This window comes from Lactuca serriola, chromosome 9 (genome assembly GCF_051521515.1).
Source record: "Lactuca serriola cultivar US96UC23 chromosome 9, Lser_US96UC23_V15, whole genome shotgun sequence".
NCBI classification, from domain to species: domain Eukaryota; kingdom Viridiplantae; phylum Streptophyta; class Magnoliopsida; order Asterales; family Asteraceae; genus Lactuca; species Lactuca serriola.
In genome coordinates this window covers 126727716-126739920 of record NC_136416.1, presented here as the reverse complement: position 1 = coordinate 126739920, position 12205 = coordinate 126727716, and positions in this window count along the sequence as shown.

Genomic DNA, 12205 nt, shown 5'->3' with positions numbered 1-12205 from the left:
AGAGAATGCTTTTCTGGATTTCCTGTGTCACTGTCACACTCCAAAACCAAGAACGGCGGAAACGTTCTGGGGCGGAGGACGTCATGTACAGTATGACAACACAGTAAATGTAAATAAGCAAACAACATCATCCATTGCATTAAATATATAATTTTAACACAAGCGTTTTCTGTACAGTTTTAGGCACCAAAAATATAATGTAAATCAAAATAATAAGACGAGTCTTGAATGCGCTCCATCTTCTCAAAAGTTGGCATCGGTACCTGTCTACTGATGACCTGAGAATACATGTTATTTTGAAAGAGTTTATTAGCATTAAGCTAGTGAGTTCATATGTATTTTAGTGTCGATGTTTGTTATCAAAACGTTTGAACGTGTCTTAAGTGTAAGTTTGTAAAATGTATGTAAGTGTTTGTAAAGGTTTGAATCTCTCAGAAAAACCTATATTTTCTATTAAAGTAGCCTTCTACCAAGGCTTAACTGGTTTGTATGCTCGTTTGTTGTAAAAGTGTGTAATTTCCCAAGTGTAACTATCATTTAACAAATATAGTTTGTACAATAATGTTTAAGTGAAATAATCACTAAAAATATGTAATGGGTAAATCATTGTAGTACTGTAGTTTTGTATTATAGGAACTACTGCTGTACTAACTACCTTAAACCGTATTTATACTAAGGTATAATGTGATAATTGCACCATACTATCGACTGGTAACAACGACATACGAATGGTCGTAATAACGGAATGACGTTTGGCACCCGCGGACCTGCAGGTCCGGCTGTAGCTAGCAGCAAGGTGTAGGATAGTCAATCCAGTATAGATCTATACGCAAACTCACGCTCTCCCTCCAAGAGAATTCTGGCTACAACTCGGGCCATGACATTTAAGGCATGCTCCGATCCAGTGGATCAGAATTGTTAACATATTCTTGTATATGTAGTGTAATGTTTCTCGTTCTAGTATAGTTGTATATGTTCTCTTCCTAGTATAGTTGTATATGTTCTCTTTCTAGTATAGTTGTATATGTTCTCGTAGTAATGTAATGTATATGTTCTCATAGTAATGTAATGTATAGACTCATGAATGAACTGACTCATTGATCTAGAAGTTGTAGTAGTATGATCCTGTGTTACCCCGATGGTAACTTACTAATGATGTGTATAGTACGAATGAATATGGAAGTACTTTTATGTCTATATATGTATATTTGATATATAAGAAATATTGAAACGACCTTCGGATGGTTACCCGAAATCCCACCAGACCACATCCAAATCGAGAAAAAGGAAATAGGGCGGATGGCCTTCCTAAGCCCTTTAAACATTTCTTATATATCTATACATATATGGGCATGCAATTTATAAGAAGTAAAAACAAAGTTTAATAAAAGCATTTGATAAGTAAAAGAGTTTGTAAAACATTTTGAAGTAATGCATTTTGATAAACAATTTGAATAGTGATAAAATCATTGGTTTTCTAGTTATTAATCACATATGATTAATGTAATCACATGTGATTGATACAATAACTATAAGCATTTAACTTGTATCCCCCCCCATAAAGTATTTAAAACACTTAAAGTATTTCAAAGGTTAATTAAAGGGGTATGAACTCACATATATGACATACAATCTATGTTAATAAGCATAAAACATACATTATAACACAACTAGAGAAGTGTACTCACGATTTGGGATGAAAACCTGAAGATCTGTGAGAGAGAATATGGCTTTTCTCTAGTTGGAAATGTGAATAATGAATGAATTTAGTTCATAAATCTATTTATAGTCCAGAAATATTTTGGCAGAAAATATTTTTATTCTGGAATTGGACTCTAATATTACGAAGTTTTGAAATGCTCAAGTTTCACAAACCCATGAGCATCCACTCTCCTGATATCTCCTTAAACGAAAACCCTAATGTACACAACTTATTCGGAAAAGTCTGAAATTCATTGAAACTGGACTAGCTTCTATTGGATAGTTAATGTTCATACAAAATGGAAATTTCGGGTTGTCACATCATCCCCCCGTTAGAAGGAATTTCGTCCCGAAATTAGAATTTAAGCAAATAAGAATTTAAAAGAAATTAAGCGAAAAGATGAGGGTATTTCAGTTTCATCTGATCCTTGCGTTCCCAAGTGAATTCCGGTCCTCGCTTGGCGTTCCTGCGAACCTTCACGATAGGGATACGGCTTTGCTTCGTCTGCTTGACCTCACAGTCCATGATCTCTACTGGTTCTTCCACGAAGTTGAGGCTCTCGTTTATCTCGATCTCGTCGAGTGGGATTACAAGAGTCTTTTCGGATAGACACTTTTTCAAGTTAGATACGTGGAACGTAGAATGTACGTTTCGAAGTGCGTCGGGTAGGTCGAGTTTGTAAGCTACGGGGCCGACTCTTGCGAGAATCTCGAAAGGCCCTATGTACCTCGGATTAAGCTTCCCACGCTTTTCGAAGCGTATCAAGCCCTTCTAGGGTGAGACTTTGAGAAGGACTTTGTCTCCCACCTGAAATTCCAAAGGTTTTCTTCTTTTATCAGCGTAGCTCTTCTGTCGGTCTCTAGAGGCTTTTAATCGTTCACGAATCTGAACGATTTTCTCTGTCGTTTCCCGAATGATCTCCGGACCGGTTAGAGTACTGTCAGAAGCTTGCCCCCTGGCTAATTGGGTATCACCCACCTCAGCCCAGCACAGAGGGGATCTGCACTTTCGGCCGTAGAGGGCTTCAAATGGAGCAGGCTTGATGCTCGTGTGATAACTGTTATTATAGGAAAACTCGACAAGGGGTAAATGAGTATCCCATGCCTTCCCAAATTCAATTACGCAGGCTCGCAACATGTCTTCTAGTGTTTGGATGGTCCTCTCACTCTGTCCGTCGGTCTGTGGATGGTAGGCTGTGCTCATGTCCAGCCTTGTTGCTAAGGAATGTTGTAGTGATTGCCAGAATCTTGAGGTGAACCTACTATCTCTATCGGAGATAATGAACATAGGTACACCATGTTGCCGTACGATTTCCCTAATGTATGTTCTCATAAGTTTCTCCATCTTGTCAGTTCCTTTGATAGGCAGGAAGTGTGCAGACTTGGTCAATCTATCGACGATGACCCATATGGTATCAAGTCCACCCGTTGTCTTGGGCAACTTGGTTATGAAATCCATAGTGATCCGCTCCCACTTCCATTCTGGAATCTCTAGTTGTTGCAGTAAACCAGAGGGCTTCTGGTACTCGACCTTAACCTTTGCGCAAGTAAGGCATTTACTTACGAAGGTAGCAATCTCTGCTTTCATATTAGGCCACCAGTATAGCTTTTTAAGATCCAGATATATCTTACCTGAACCTGGGTGGACGGAATACCGAGTGTTGTGTGCCTCGGTCATGACCAAGTCTCGGAAACCACCGTGTTTTGGTGTCCAGATCCGGTTCATGAAATATAAGGCTCCGTCATCCTTGGCTTCTAAATTCTTGTCCATTCCTCTAAGGGATTCACTCGTCACATTTTTAGGTTTCATGGCTTCAAGTTCGGCCGCCTGAATTTGCTTAGACAACTGTGAATGGATGGTTATTGACAATGACTTGACCTTGCGACCAGAATACTCCTTTCGACTTAGGGCGTCTGCTACTACGTTGGCTTTACCCGGATGATAACGAATATCGCATTCGTAGTCACTGAGTAGCTCGACCCACCGTCGTTGTCTCATGTTGAGCTCCTTCTGATCGAAAATGTGTTGTAAACTCTTGTGGTCGGTAAAAATAGTGCTTTTCGTTCCGTACAAGTAATGTCTCCAGATCTTCAGAGCAAACACCACTGCTCCCAGTTCAAGATCGTGGGTCGTGTAGTTAACTTCGTGTGTCTTCAACTGTCTGGAGGCGTAGGCGATGACCTTACCTCATTGCATCAGAACACACCCGAGCCCTTGACTCGACGCATCGCAATAGACTACGAAGTCTTCTATCCCTTCGGGGAGGGATAGTATTGGCACGGTGCACAAGGCTCGTTTGAGCGTTTGGAATGCTCTCTCTTGTTTCTCTTCCCAGTCAAAGGCCAGGCCTTTCTGGGTCAGGATTGTAAGGGGTTTCGCTATTCGGGAGAAGTTCTGAATGAATCTGCGGTAGTAGCCAGCGAGACCTAGAAATTGACGAATTTCTGTAGGCGTCTTGGGTGCTGACCAGTTCTCAATGGCTTTAATTTTGGATGGGTCCATGTGGATTCCCTCTTCGCTTACCATGTGTCCTAAGAATTCGACTCTTCGGATCCAAAATTCACATTTCGAGAACTTCGCATAAAGTTTCTCCTTTTGTAATGTCCCTAGAACTTGTCGCAGGTGATCGCCATGCTCTTCCTTACTTCAGGAGTAGATCAGGATGTCGTCAATGAAAACGATGACGAACTGATCCAAGTAAGGTCGGCATACTCTATTCATCAGATCCATGATGACTGCAGGCGCATTGGTCAATCCGAATGGCATCACCACGAACTCGTAATGTCCGTAACGAGTTCGGAAGGCTGTCTTCAGCACATCCTCCTCTAGTACTCGTAACTGGTGATATCCGGATCTCAGATCAATTTTGGAAAAATAGTTCGCCCCTTGCAGTTGGTCAAATAGATCGTCTATGCAAGGCAGAGGGTAACGATTCTTGACCGTCAGTTTGTTGAGTTCTCTGTAGTCGATACACATACGAAATTATCTGTCTTTCTTCTTAGCGAACAAGACCGGTGCTCCCCAAGGTGAGAAACTTGGCCTTATAAAGCCCTTACTGAGCAGTTCGTTAAGTTGACAAGAGAGTTCCTGCATCTCAACTGGTACTAAACGGTAGGGCGACTTGGCTACTGGGGTAGCTCCTGGGACTAAGTCGATTCTGAACTCGACCTGTCGTTGCGGAGGTAATCCAGGTAGCTCTTCTGGGAAAATGTCGGGGAAGTTGCTCACTACTGGAATGTTCTTTAGTTCTTTCGTTTCGAGGCTCGTGTCGACGATGTGAGCAAGGAATGCATGGTATTCTTTATGCAGATACTTCTGCGCTAGAATACTTGATATAATGCAAAGATTCGCACCAGGTTTGTCGCCATAGACTATAAGAGTTTCGTTAGACGGAAGGTTTAGACGGACTGCTTTCTCGTAGCACATGATGTCGGCACGATGAAGGCTTAACCAATCCATGCCAATGATAACGTCGAAGCTTTTTATTGAGACCGGCATGAGGTCGATGGGGAATGAATGGTTATCTAGAGTTAGGGTACAACCTAAGTATATGCTATTCGTACTTTCAGTTTTTCCATTAGCCATTTCTACTGTGAATTGTTCTTTGAGTGCGTGTGGTTGTTGTTTAAGCATGCAAGCAAATTTATGGTTTACGAAGCTTCGCACCACTCCACTATCGAACAGAATGCATGCATAGGAGTTATCGAGGAGGAACGTACCAGTCACCACTGTCGGGTCAGTAACTACTTCCCCGTGGCCTATAGCTAGTACCCTCCCTGCTCCTCCAACATTCTTCGCTTTGGGGCAGTCCCTCTTAAAGTGGCCTGCTTTGCCACATCCATAGCAGGTCGGGCTCGCGCCAGAGCCAGGGAACTGGGTGATAGGTTGTGCCGGGAACTTATAGAAATGGACGGTGTGTCCTTTCCTGTTGAAGTTAGAGCACTGCATTTCACGGCAGGGGTCGTTGTGGTGGAAGTTGCATTTGTTGCACTTAGGCAAACTTCGAGCATACTGCCTCCCTGGAGCAGTAGCAGCAACAGGGGTTACCGCGGCATGCACTGCCATAATTTGCTGCTTTTTGGCAGCTTGCTGCTTCTTCTTTTCATCCCAAAATTTCTGCTTAGTGTCAGCGGGTTTGCAGGGTTCCGGGATGGTCAGGGTGGTTGTTGTTGCAGGGGTTTTGACTCCATGGTCAATGAGTCGCTGTGCCAGTCGCTTGGCACTGTCGAAGGTAGCGGGGTTTGATGCTAGGACATTCCCCTGATACGGAGGCACTAGCCCCCATATGTACCTTTCGATCTTTTTCCCCTCAGTGGGAACCATATTGGGGCAGAGGGCCACTAGTTCGCTGAATCGGGCAGTATAAGCGACCACGTTGGTGCCCTTCATAGTCAAGTAAGTTCCTGCTCCAATTTCTAGACTTCCCCCCTCGGGCTGTATTCCTCAATCATGAGGTCTTTCATCGTTTCCCAGCCCATGTCGTTGGCTACGACGAGGGTTAGAGCTTTAACGTGGCCGTTCCACTACGTCAGGGCTTTTCCCTCAAAGGTGCATGCGGCATATTTGACTTTGCTTGCAGTAGGGCATGAACAGATTTTGAAGACTGATTCAGTCTTCTCGAACCATTGCGAGAGGGCAATGACTCCGCCGGTGCCATAGAAAGGCTTCGACTTGCAATTGGTGAAATCCTTGTAGGAGCACTCTCTCGAGCGCACAAGGGTTTCAACCGGAATTGATTCAACAGGGGTTCCACCTCTGCTGGCATCAGATGAGTGATACTGAGCCATGGCAGTTGCCACTGCTGCAGCTACGGCAGCATTCAGGGCTGCAGTATCGATGACCGGAGGCGGAGGAGGCGGTGGAGGTGCAGGGTTATTCCTGGGAGATTTGCGAGGACGCATCTTTCAGCTATAAGTTTATAAAGATAAGAAAATGGTAAGAATCAATTTGTAAGCAATGTGAGAGTGACACATGGACTAACTAACCATAGCCCAACAGTTGAATGATTGTTTGAGATCACAACAAAGAATATTAGTAGGAAACACAAATGTACAGATTTTTCCCACAGATTCGATAGATGTCAATAATAATGGTATTACTGATGTAATAAGTTCAGGGAAAGTCGACCTATCAGTAGGTCTTACATCATACCATACAGAAAAGTTTGATAGTTCTTAGATTCCTAGATAGAGTACTGAAAGTTAGGAATATTTTACAAACAAGTGCTACTTAGAGCACAGATGTTAAAGGCTATTCCTTAACCAAAAGACAGAGATGTACTAGACATCATCTAATAGCGATGGGAATTCCTTGGGCGAGCCCTGAGGTCTAACACTTGACGAGACACCTCTTGAAGGTGTCACTCCTGAGCCCTCTGACGGGCTCGGAGTTCCAAGACTTCAGCTCGGGAGGCAGCCAGCTGTTGCTGCAGGGTTTCATTGGTTCTCCGGGTCCGTTCCATGTCTTCTTCAAGACGGCGGATGCGGACTGTGTTGACACCTGAGTTGGCATCAATCTCCATGACCCGGTCGATGGCTGCTCGACCTTGCTCAACATTACGAGCTATTCTGCGGATAATGACGGGTAGAGCTCAGTCAGCAGAACCACCTTCACTGACGTTGTAAAAGCTTCGGTCCCTAAAGTATGGTAAGGGATGACCCTATTCGTCACTCCAGCAATTCAAGTTGGTTGCCCACAAAGGTGTAGGACCTGGAAAAGCTGGTCGGGGGTTGTTGTTCGGGGCTTGACCTACTAGCGGTAGGTTGTTGACTTCAGGCTCGGAGTCGGATCCATCAGAAAAGCCTTCTGCGAGGTGATCATCCAAAGGGATTGGATTCTCATCTTCGGGCTCTTCTTCGATCCACCCGGCATTGCCTTCATTATGAAAGTACGGGTCGCCGTAATGGAATCCAGCCATTTAAATCTACACGAGAAGAGAGGTATAAGAATATAGTATACATGTAACTAGTAGTACAAAATACACCTATAATATTTTAAGTTTAAGTTCTACTGATCTTCTTGTGGTATTGTTGGTAAGTTTTTAGACTTGTTAACGCATCACAACCATTCTAGGGCATATGCTAATCACTCCTCGGACCAGCATAGTTGATCAGGCTATGCCATTCCCAGGACTGACCATACATCCTCGAGCTCACTTGTGATATTTAACAATCGTAAAAACTTTTGTTCTTGTCATTGTGACACTGATTTTAGTATGAATGCAGACTAGTATACTTAATTAAATATTTTAATACTTAAAGTATAGACTCTGGGTCAGAGTGCTTTAATCCCTAATGGGTTTATAGTTTAGTATATCTTTTATGGGTTGATATACTTGATTCACTATAAACAATGCTCTGATACCAATCTGTCACACCCCAAAACCAAGAACGGCGGAAACGTTCTAGGGCGGAGGACGTCATGTACAGTATCACAACACAGTAAATGTAAATAAGCAAACAACATCATCCATTTCATTATATATATAATTTTAATACAAGCGTGTTCTGTACAGTTTTAGACACCAAAAATATAATGTAAATCAAAATAATAAGATGAGTCTTGAATGCGCTCCATCTTCTCAAAAGCTGGCATCGGTACCTGTCTACTGATGACTTGAGAATACAAGTTATTTTGAAAGAGTTTATCAGCATTAAGCTGGTGAGTTCATAAGTATTTTAGTGTCGATGTTTGTTATCAAAACGTTTGAACGTGTCTCAAGTGTACGTTTGTAAAATGTATGTAAGTGTTTGTAAAGGTTTGAATCTCTCAGAAAAACCTATATTTTCTATTAAAGTAGCCTTCTACCAAGGCTTAACTGGTTTGTATGCTCGTTTGTTGTAAAAGTGTGTAATTTCCCAAGTGTAACTATCATTTAACAAATATAGTTTGTACATTAATGTTTAAGTGAAATAATCACTAAAAATAAGTAATGGGTAAATCATTGTAGTACTGTAGTTTTGTATTATAGGAACTACTGCTGTACTAACTACCTTAAACAGGATTTATATTAAGGTATAATGTGATAATTGCACCATACTATCGACTGGTAACAACGACATACGAATAGTCGTATGAACGTGTCTCAAGTGTAAGTTTGTAAAATGTATGTAAGTGTTTGTAAAGGTTTGAATCTCTCAGAAAAACCTATATTTTCTATTAAAGTAGCCTTCTACCAAGGGTTAACTGGTTTCTATGCTCGTTTGTTGTAAAAGTGTGTAATTTCCCAAGTGTAACTATCATTTAACAAATATAGTTTGTACATTAATGTTTAAGTGAAATAATCACTAAAAATATGTAATGGGTAAATCATTGTAGTACTGTAGTTTTGTATTATAGGAACTACTGTTGTACTAACTACCTTAAACCGGATTTATATTAAGGTATAATGTGATAATTGCACCATACTATCGACTGGTAACAACGACATACGAATGGTCGTAATAACGGAATGACGTTTGGCACCCGCAGACCTGCAGGTCCGGTTGTAGCTAGCAACAAGGTGTAGGATAGTCAATCCAGTATAGATCTATACGCAAACTCACGCTCTCCCTCCAAGAGAGTTTTGGCAACAACTCGGGCCATGACATTTAAGGCATGCTCCGATCCAGTGGATCACAATTGTTAACGTATTCTTATATATGTAGTGTAATGTTTCTCGTTCTAGTATAGTTGTATATGTTCTCTTCCTAGTATAGTTGTATATGTTCTCTTTCTAGTATAGTTGTATATGTTCTCGTAGTAATGTAATGTATATGTTCTCATAGTAATGTAATGTATAGACTCATGAATGAACTGACTCACTGATCTAGAAGTTGTAGTAGTATGATCCTGTGTTACCCCGATGGTAACTTACTAATGATGTGTATAGTACGCATGAATATGGAAGTACTTTTATGTCTATATATGTATATTTGATATATAATAAATATTGCAACGACCTTCGGATGGTTACCCGAAATCCCACCAGACCACATCCAAATCGAGAAAAAGGAAATAGGGCGGATGGCCTTCCTAATCCCTTTAAACATTTCTTATATATCTATACATATATGGGCATGCAATTTATAAGAAGTAAAAACAAAGTTTAATAAAACCATTTGATAAGTAAAAGAGTTTGTAAAACATTTTGAAGTAAAGCAGTTTGATAAACAATTTGAACAGTGATAAAATCATTAGTTTTCTAGTTATTAATCACATATGATTAATGTAATCACATGTGATTGATACAATAACTATATGCATTTAACTTGTATCCCCCCCATAAAGTATTTAAAACACTTAAAGTATTTCAAAGGTTAATTAAAGGGTTATGAACTCACATATATGACATACAATCTATGTTAATAAGCATAAAACAAACATTATAACACAACTAGAGAAGTGTACTCACGATTTGGGATGAAAACCCGAAGATCCGTGAGAGAGAATATGACTTTTCTCTAGTTGGAAATGTGAATAATGAATGAATTTAGTTCATAAATCTATTTATAGTCCTGAAATATTTTGGCAGAAAATATTTTTATTCTGGAATTGGACTCTAATATTATGAAGTTTTGAAATGCTCAAGTTTCACAAACCCATGAGCATCCACTCTCCTGATATCTCCTTAAACGTAAACCCTAATGTACACAACTTATTCGGAAAAGTCTGAAATTCATTGAAACTGGACTAGCTTCTATCGGATAGTTAATGTTCGTACAAAATGGAAATTTCGGGTTGTGACAGTCACTATTGTCAATGTCCATCAAGTTTTAAGGAAGTTGATCTTAACAAATAGATAATATCATTAAGGGTCTTGTCATAGTCTGTTTCATAGGAGTTCCAAAAGAACTCACTATGTGACTTAGAAAGTAGTTGAACCACCAACTTTCTCAAGACTTTGACACCTAACTCTCCCGGCTTGTCAATATGTGACTACATCTCCAACATGTGACCACACCTAGACCTTGCCTTGCCAATAGGACTTGAGTGACCTTGAACTTGTGTGTTAGGGAGAATAATTGGAGGAGGTGAAAGAAGTATGATTTTCATGGGACATCATCTTCATTTAGGAAAGCTTGTTTCAAGAGATTTGGGAAGATCACAAATGTCTAAACCAGACATCTTTTGGGAGATATTCAAGATAGTTGATCTTAAGTCCTTAATATGACACCCAATATAAAATATTAAGGCTAGGACCCAACAAACTATTTTATAACTTTGAAGAGGTATGCCGTAATCCAAGCTATAAAATATTTGAAGGTAGGCGAATGATGATCCACCAATTTCCACCAAGATAAACGAAATGTATTATTAGGTTTTAATTGGTTTTGGAACTCCTAGATCTTTGAGATTCATTGAACTGTTCAATGGCATGTTTCAATCTCGAGTGTGCCCTTCAGGTTTTGTGACTGGGATGCCGAGGATCACAAAACAAGTTGTGAAGTAACCATGCAAATTACTTGGTACCCTTAAGTGTTTACCCCTCAATCGATGTGCCGGTTAACCACACACGCTCCATCGATACTATGATAAACATTAAGTTACCCTTTTCCTACCTTGTTAAATACGAGTTAGTGTGCCGGTTAACCACACACGCTCCACTAACCGACTTAAACAAAGTGCAAAGTGTAATTTCATGGATTAGCACCTTATTCACATTTTCCTAAGTAACTAAGATTGGGTATTTATAAAAGGTTTAGTTACTTAGTATTTATCATTAATACTTTTAATGAAGGGAGAATTATAGTCCTGTCAAACCCGTTCGGCTAACGACCCTCCACCAGTCAAGCAAGCGGTGGGTGAGAGTGGACACCCATTAAGTTGCCATTTTATAGGCAACAACCTTATACCCACCTTATAGACCGGCTTCGTGAATGAGGCGTCCTAGCGGTAAGACTGACTTTACTCTTATACATATATATTATTAACTTATGATATTATAAAGTATAAGGGTTGAATTTTAACTTTTAAAATTCTAAGGGCTAACTTGGAATTAAAGTATTCGTAAGAGAAAACTTTACAAATTCCAAAACTTGAGGGCAAGTTTTGAAACAATTCAAAACTAATTAATTCCATAACTTATGTGTTGAAAGTAGTTTTAATCCAAAAACTCTTCAAGTTCCATAACTTGAGGACAAGTTATGAAGACTTTAAACTAATAAAATAATTAACTTTTCTTTATTTTATAACTTATGGAATTAATTAAGGTTACACTTTTTTTTTAATTTATTATTTAATGAAGAGACTCTTGGTCCTCCATAACTTGAGGACAAATTATGGAGTCATAACACCATTTAATTAGAACTAGACTCTTCATTTTGTAACCTTTGCCAACTTTTATGAGTTTTATGAAACTTAAATGTGACTTTTCATATAACTTGAGGACAAGTTACAAAAACACATTTTAGAATCAACTCTTAGATTAATTTGGATTGAAAACAACTATTTCACTCAACTTTCTATTAATCTAAGCAACTCATAAGAACAAGATAATTAAAATCAAACTTTTTCATGTAATTA